This window comes from Zonotrichia albicollis, chromosome 28 (genome assembly GCF_047830755.1).
Source record: "Zonotrichia albicollis isolate bZonAlb1 chromosome 28, bZonAlb1.hap1, whole genome shotgun sequence".
NCBI classification, from domain to species: Eukaryota; Metazoa; Chordata; class Aves; order Passeriformes; family Passerellidae; genus Zonotrichia; species Zonotrichia albicollis.
In genome coordinates, this window is record NC_133846.1 from 5900266 (window position 1) to 5908631 (window position 8366).

The window sequence follows — 8366 nt, forward strand, 5'->3', positions numbered from 1 at the left end:
GGAGGGTGTGGAGGGGAGAGCAGGGGAACACTGGAGTTTTCCTCTGCCCAGTCCGCCAGGAAAGCTATTTTTGCAGGAGCTCCTGGGCGCCAGACAAGGTTTGGATTGTTCCTATGCTGGATGCTGGTGCAAATACGTGGGCAGACAGCAGGATCCTGAGGAGCTCCCAGTGTCCCAGCAAGCGTGTGAGGGGTATTTTACACCTTGTCCAGGTGAGAGGATGTCTTGGCGCCGGGTTTGCCATATCCCTGGTTTTGTTTGGGAATCCTCTGGAGGAGTGAGTGCCTGCAGCAGTGCTGCTCTGGCAGGGGCATGCAAGGTGTGTTTGTGCCCATAACACACCAATGCCCCACCAGCAGCTGTGGTATCTGTCAGTTCCTTACTCCTCAGGTGGTGCATGACCTTTCCTGTGAGACATCCCATCTGCATGAGCTGGCTTTGCCACCTCAGTCACAGAGGACGTGTCTGAGCTACAGGGAGCAGCCAGGGGAGCAAGCCAGCCCTTTGTCCTGCCCAGCCTCCTGTGGCTCTCAGGGTGTTCCAGACCAATCTGCCATCTGTGTGTTCAGGGATGGGTTGGTGCTGGATAAACTGAGGCTTGGAGGGGTTTGGCTCATGGTCACACGGGCAGCCTGGCCACAGCCCCAGCATTGTGACTGAGAGTTGTTCATGGAGCTGGGGAGAGGCTTCTTGTGCCATCTCACCCCGCTGGACACCCCCACACCCAAAATTGGGTTTGGGCTCCCCGTGCAAAGCACTGGGTTGCTGCTGGTGCCCCTGGCTCTGGATAATCTTTGTATTTGCTGACTTGACTAAATTGTGGCTTGATGGAGAGCTGGGGAAGCTGAAGGTACAGGGAGGCCCAAACCACACACAGCGCTCGGGGAGGAATTGTGATCCAAAAAAAAAAAAAAAGAGTTCAAAGGTGTTTTTGGCTTAATGCGGTTTATCTAGATTGCTTTATGTTCGTTAATCTGTATTAACACAAATTCTCTTGGAATGGCTGCCTGGGGAAGGGTTTGCTCGGCTATCCTGACAAGGACAGACTTTTCCAAAAGTAAAAATTTTGGGCTGGGAAAAAGAAGCCAGGTCCTGTCTGGCATGAGTACATGGAAGCCTTGTGAGCAGAGCAAGGCTGTTTCATCCCTGCTGCCCACACCCAAGCGTCCCTGGCAGCCCCAGACACTAATGAGTGCTCACCTTCCCCCACTGCCATGGAGGATTAATCCCCCTGTGCTTCCTGGGGCGATGGGAACCCCTTTTCCAGTTGGCGTGCCAGAGCGGATGGCACAATTAGTTAGTGAGCTTCAAGGTAAATTGGAGGTCAAGCCCAGATTTGAAGGTGGTGGTGGTGGGTGCGAGCGTGACCCAGGGAGCCATGTGATGTGGGCGACGTCCTGCAGAGGCAGGTGATCTCCCTGTCCTCTCCTTTCCCCAGGGCTGGGATTAGCAGAGATTTTCCAGCTGAGTGATCAGCCTCATGCTGGGGTTTGGTTCACAATGGCTCAGCCCCCAGCCCCTTACCAAGGAAACTTCTTGGTGTTGTACGGCCAAGCTGGGCATCAGCAGGGCAGTTTGTGCCTGTGGGGGACCTGTCCCTAAGAGGCACCACCCCTTTGCATCCACAGGGACTTCCCACCTTGAGAACAGCCAGAGAAACAGCCAGAGGAACCTGGAACTTGTGGAGATGGATGGCAAAGCCCAGTGCTTTGGAGAGGGTTATCTAATGCTTGAACCTTCAGCTGCCATCTGAGTGCACTTCTTCAGAAGTCTTCTCGTGCAGCCTTGGGCAGGTCCCTGCACCAGGTCCCATCTCTTCCCACCAGCTGCCTGTGATCAGGATTGTTTGGGTGCCACAGGGCTGGAAACCTCTCGGGGACCAATGGATCAGCTCCACAAAGGGCCCAGCTCCAGCTCCCAACAGCCAGGAGCAGCAGCAGGCAGGCCAAGCATTCCTGCAGAGCTGGGATGGGAGTTGTCAGCAGGACCTGGGGCCTGCCCCAAACCCAGGGGACTCCCTCCTCCCCCTGCCCGTGCAAACACACCAGATTAACAATTTATTTGACATGTTGCGGCTGGTTGGTTCTTCACCCGCTCCCCTGATCAGAGGGAATAAGTGTTGCAGTGTGCAATAATGTTCATTTCAGGTGAGGGTAAATATAGAAAGGAAAACCTGCTGAGAGCAAGCCATTTATTCCTGCCTTTGGAAGCCTCTGCTCATAAACAGTCAGTCATGCCCATTTGGAAAATCCCAGTGTGGTTTTCTTGGCCATCCTAGAAGAACATTTACTTTCCTGTAGGTTAAGAAGTCCGTTTTAAATAAAAAAAAAAATAATGTCATCTCACTTCCAGCTGCCCTCGGGCGTTTAGGGCTTGTTGACACACTAAGGCCGCTCTGTTCTCATGCAGAAGTGGCCTGATGCAGGAATTAGGAAGGAGATCCTGCAGGGCTTCCCCAGCTGGTTGGGCTGTCAGCCCCTTGTTCTTTGGGCTCTCCTTGTTCCCTTTGGGATTTTATCAGATATTTTAGCCATGTGTAGGGTTAAAACCCCCCAGTTTTGGGGATGTGGATGCAGGGAGGTGCTGGGGGTGCCCTGAGAGCCCCATGCACGGGGAGGCTGGGGCAGAGGGATGAGCTCATGCTGGACCAGGAAACCTCTGAGGGTTTTTGCGAGGGCGTGCCAAAGGCAACAGGACAGCGAGGGCTGCAGGAGCATCCCTGAAACGAGCCAGCAGCCATGGTCTGCCCACGGTGACCTGCTGCAGGACAGCAAAGACACCCCAAAGCAGGAGGACACCCCAAAGCAGGAGGCTGAGGAAGGCGGGCAGCCTCTGGCACAGCCCAGCTCTGCCTCTCTCCCCATCCCAAAAGTGGCACCGGGGCCGTGCAGGATTGCAAAGGGGCCGGTTTGGGTTGGACGCCTGCCCCCGTTGGCTCCACAGCTGGCACCAGGCAGCTCCCTCCTCTGGAGTGTTCTGCACTCAATAAGGGTCTCTCTAAGTTTTCTGACATTTGGCTCGGGTTTTGCCTTGGTTTCCAAAGGCAAGAGGCAGTTAAGTCTCTTGGAAGAATGAATTAATTAGCAAATGCCTTTGGTCAGGTCAGTGCCCTGAGCAGTGCCCGGGCCTCTGCACCAGGTACAGGCTCAGAGAGGCTGCTCTCACCCTCCCACATTTCCAGAGCTCTGCATGCATCATCTAACAAAAAAGAAAGGGAAAAAAGCCTCCCCCGGAACGCAGTATTGACTTTAATGGTGGCATTTGTGTAAGCAACAAAATATTGACGCAGTTGGCTGGGGTCTGGCCGGGGCTTCTGGAAATAAACTGCTGCCTTGTTAAATTGTAGATGGAAATGCAAGTGGGAAAATGACTGACATCTTACGCAAGGCGGGCAAATAAAACCGCTGCTTTACTACGGCGTGAAAAAACTCAGGAATTAATAGGTCTCCTTCTGCTCCAGGGTGTTGGATTTATCCCCAAGTAAGATCCATAAACTATTTTAAGGAGAGAAGTGCTACTTTTAAACATGTGTGTCTGGGTCCTGGAGTTCCCGTGGTGTCACAGTTAACCCCTGCCTTGTCACAGCAGAGCAGCCCCCCAGAGCCCCCCAGCCCACCACAGCCCCGTTCTTTGAGTCACCGTTCTTGCCAATGCACAGACACATCAGCACCTGATAAATGATGGGGTTACTTTCAAAGGATGTTTTCCTACGATGTGCTCCCACAGCTTTTGTCAGAAATGTGTTCGGGCCTCGACCTGGACTCTGAGCTTGATTTTACCAGTGTGGGACATAAAATGTATTTTACAAACCCCACCTGCTCCAAAGCTGTGTCTGACTCAAAGCAGATGCACTGAGAGTTGCGGAGTCCATCTGGGGTGTGACCCAGCACACCCCCAAAGACTCCTTTTGACTTCAGTAGCCAAAGACCTTTTATCATCTTCTGTGGGAAATGTGATTAACAGAGCTGTGGGGAGTGATACATCACTTTCCTTTCTTCCCAAAGCCCCTTCCTTCTCCACCCACATCCTGACGATCTCCCAGCTGACGTACATGTGCTCGTGGAAAAGTAGGATGAGATAAAAGCTGTGTTCCAGTGGCACAGGGTCCGACTCACCGGCAGTGTAATTATACACGCTCCAGTCCGATCTCCCAGTAATTATTCTGGAATAAAAGCCTGCCTATTTCTGTAAGCCCTTATGTCACTTGGAAAGCTGTTATAAATTCAGCTGGAAAAAGGGACCCTTATTCTGGGATAAGTGTGGTTAGTGGTTAACTGGGAACGGGGCTATTCCTGGCGTTGCCATCGGCCTTGCCGGTGACGCCGGGGTAAGTCACTTCACCTCAGCGTGTGTCACCTTCTCCTGCTGCAAACGGGGAATTACAAACAAGGCTTTTTGCAGGCAGCGTTTTGGGAAGCCCCATGACTCTGGAAAAAAGGTGTCACAGGGTGCCAGGCAGTCATTTAGAGAGACCTGGTGCTTTTTTACCCACCTTGGAGGCATCTGGATCAAGCTGTAGGCTGGGGAAATGAGGGACGAGTGCTGGGGACCGGCTGAGCCGCGTGAGCCTGGGCTGTTGGCGTGTTACTGGGAATGCTGTGTTTTCCTCTCGGCTTTTAAAAATAGTCTATTCTGTTCCAAGTTGTAGACCACAGCCCTCGCTGGGGCATTGAAATGTCTGGGCTGCTGTTTTCTCGAGCCAGCACCTTCCAGCGTTCAGGGTGGGGATGCAGTGCCAGCATCCATCCCCCCAACTGCTGGGTCCAGCAGAGATGAGGGGATCCTGCCCTGGACTGGCAGCATTCTGATTCTCATGGACAGGAGGGAAATCTGGTTCACTCTTCTGCCTGCAGCATCCCTGCCTGGTTCAATAGCTGCTTCTGCAAGCCCTGAGGGCCTCGGGGACTTTTGCTTCTCAGCAGCTTCTTGTGCAGCCTCAGAAGCTGCTTTGGCTCGGCGTCACACGAGCACACGCAGCTGAAGATGCGGCTCGTTCCTAGCACAAGGCATTAAATCCGTGCTAGAGGTGGGGAGGATCCCCTCGGAGGGTTGCACAGACAGTGCAGGCTGGCTCACAGCCAGAGCCCCTCTGCGTGCCAGAGCGGGCGCTGCCCACGGAGCAGCAGGAGCGAGGTGCCGATGCCAGGAGGTGCCCGCAGAGCTGCCCCGGCGCGTTCCCACGGCCCCGTCCCTGCGCAGGCACCGGAGAGGGGCTCAGTGCCGCTGGAATTGGGCTGGAGCCAAGGAGGCAGAGGGGAAGGAGCCTTTTACAGCCCATTAGTGCTCCCCAGAGCCGGTCAGCCCCTCTCGTCGTAAAAGCGGTGGAAGCCACAGAACCATTACGGCTGCTCTGCAGAAGATGCTGGTCTGCAGAAGATGCCAGCCCAGCTGCCGGCTCCGTGTCCCTTCCCAGGGACTTGGCCAAAGCCGCTGGCCCTCAGGGCAGCTGGGCTGCTGGGATTCCCTCTGGGAACAAGCGGGTTCCCTGTCCATCCAGTTGGGCTGCTGGGATTCCCTCTGGGAACAAGCGGGTTCCCCGTCCATCCCGAGCTCCCCCCAGGCAAAATGTACATGGGAGGGTTCCAAGCGCAAATGTGTGTGCGCGCTAATGGGAACTGAATTGCCTCTTGCCCCGCAGCCTTGCAGCTTGAGGAAAACAAGGCAGGGGCTAGGAATGACCTCATATCGCCTCCCAGGGAATGTTTTGCCAGATGAAGGGGGGAGAGGCAGCATCAAGACAGCACAATGTATGTATCTCTCTCCCTGTGTAAACATCTCTGTAGCTGCAGAAACCTCTTAAAACCCCGAATGAGAGGAGAACAGCTGCTTTGATCTGTGGATGTGGTTGTTGTTTTCTGAGCGCAGATCCGTTCTTTTTTTAATTTTGCTTCAAATTAAAAAAATGCCTGTTGTGATCTTTTGCTTTTATTTCTTGGCGAGGGACCGGAGAGTGGTGCAGTAAATTTTCATGACTCCCCATGTAACCGTTTCAGCATGGCTGACAATTCCTTGCCGGCTCTTCAGCGCCGCAGCACAATGGGCCGAATCTTCTGGCCCTACATGAAGCCAAAGCAAATGGATTTTGCCCAGAAGTGCACAACGGGGAGTGGAGGCAGCGGGGAGGAGAGTGCTGCCACCTCCTTCCCCACCACACACACACACACACACACACACACAGGGCTCGGGCTGGCGATGCCTGTGAAGGGTTTGGAATCAGCTCCTGGGCACGGATCCGTGCCAGCCCTGCGGGCCAAAGCGCTGGGCTGCCCTGCAGGTGATGTCAGTGCGACTCGTGGCCCTCCCTGGGTGATGTCAGGAATCCCCATCTGCCCGGCTTTCCCCTGTGCTTGGAGGGGCACCAAAGCACGCACAGCCCTGGCACCACCTCTGCCCCTTTGGCCACTCTGCCGGGCAGCATCAATTGCTGGACTCAGCAATGCTTTGGGAAGATTTAATAGTTTTTTTGGGAATTCCTGGACATCAGCAGTTCACTCCAACCCCACTGCTTCGCTGCGGTGCTTCATAACCCCGTTGGAAGAGCGAGACATGAGGGTCAGCCCCTTGGCTCCTGTGCCATGACCCCCCTGCCAGCAAGGCACTGGTTTAACTGGGAGTGCTTGGCCAGAGTTGTGTCCCCAGCGAGGCAGTCTGGGCACGAGTGAGGAGTTTGAGGAGTTGGTTCATTTCCCCCATGCTCTCACGTGGCTCCTCGGTGTTTTGGCGTTTTAATTACACACGGCCCTGTGTATTTAAGGCTGGTTTATGGGTGTTTATACTAATGCGTAAACCTGCAATTTAGAAGCTCAGTTATAAATCAACATTGCTGAAGGTCTTGTCCCTCGTGCCGTGAGATCGGTCTCCAGATTTAGAAGATAGGTTAGAGGGGAAACAAGGAGGGCTGTTTAGTTTTCCTCTGGTTATGATGATAAAGGATCACAGGATGGGGTGCGAGGTGCAGAGGCCGGGCACAGAGATCTGCCAGCGTAACCCAGAGCAGAGTTTCCATTTTAACTCTGCTCTTAGGAGTCTCTGCCATAAGGAACTTGTGTTTCTGCAGCAAATTCCAGCCCAGAAAGAAAAGCAGTGCCACAGCTGCTGATGTGATACTCACAGGAGGGTGGTGGCACCCCACTGGTGATGCCTTCAGATCAGGATGTGAAGATGCCCAGAGCCTTGTCCCATTCCACACCTCAGGGGAGGAGCTCTTGTACCCAGGAACTGCTGGCACAGACTGGAGCTGGCTTCCCCCAGCAGCAGTGCCCAGTGGGATGGCACATACCCACTGGTGGGGCATGGTCCTCTCCCAGCACATCCTAAGGACAACACCTCCACATTCATATTTTTATGTACAACATTTTTTTACAGCTTTAAGGATCATTTGTGCACCTCTGCCCCTTACCAGCTGCCGTGGAGCCTGGCTGTGCCAGGGATGGGTTCGGGTTACTGGTGTGCTCCTGCAAACCCCATCCCCAAGGGAAGGTCCCTGTGCCATGAGGGCAGCCCAGGGAGGGAGTGACTTTGTAGGGAAAGACCCAGGGACCCTCAGCATCCTCCTGTCCAGCTGCAGTCCCTCCTCTGTGCTGTGGGTGCTTGGCTTAGCTGGACATTTCCCACTGCCTCCAGCCCCCTTTGTCGTATCTTTAGGGGATATTGGGACAAAAGGGGGTCGGGGAGGGTGTAGGGGCAGCACAGTGGGCGGGCAGGGGGCCCATGGGCACAATGACCACTGGGGCTGTCAGAGCCCTGTCCCTGGACAGGTGGCATCACTGCACACCTTCCTCCCCATCCCGCTCCTGGCTCCAGCCTCCATCTCCCGCTGCAGTTTCCTGGCTGGCAGTGCCTCTCCTGGCTCAGGGAGCAGGAACACCCAGAAGGGAGATGGTGCCAGCAGCTCCCAGCACCAGGATGGTCACAGGATGGGGCAGGGTCCCCCTCCTCCCTGGGGTGCCCCTGCTCCGGGGGCCGGGCTGTGGAATGTCCTGCAAGCAAACAAAAAATCCCTGAACATTTCAGAAAGGTCTTTTTCTTCCCCCTCCACCCTTATTCCCAGTCCTCCTCCCACCTCTCAGGGCAGCCAGCAGAGCTGCTCTCTGGCCCTGTTTCCCCCTGCCCAGCACCCCGAGACTCTCCAAAAGCTACCAAGCCCAGCCGGGTCGTGCCATCTGCAAACTCTCCGGGTTTTTTATTATATCTAATTTTTTTTTCCCCCTTGTCCTTTTCTTTCCCACCCCTTGCCTTTTCCCACGGCAGACGCCTCCCCCTGGCCCCCCTCCCCTTGCCACCACGCCAAGCCCTGGGCTGGCCGAGGGGCTGCGAGGTGCGGGCTGGGTCTGGGGGTTGCGGGGGGCTTTGCATTGATGCATTGA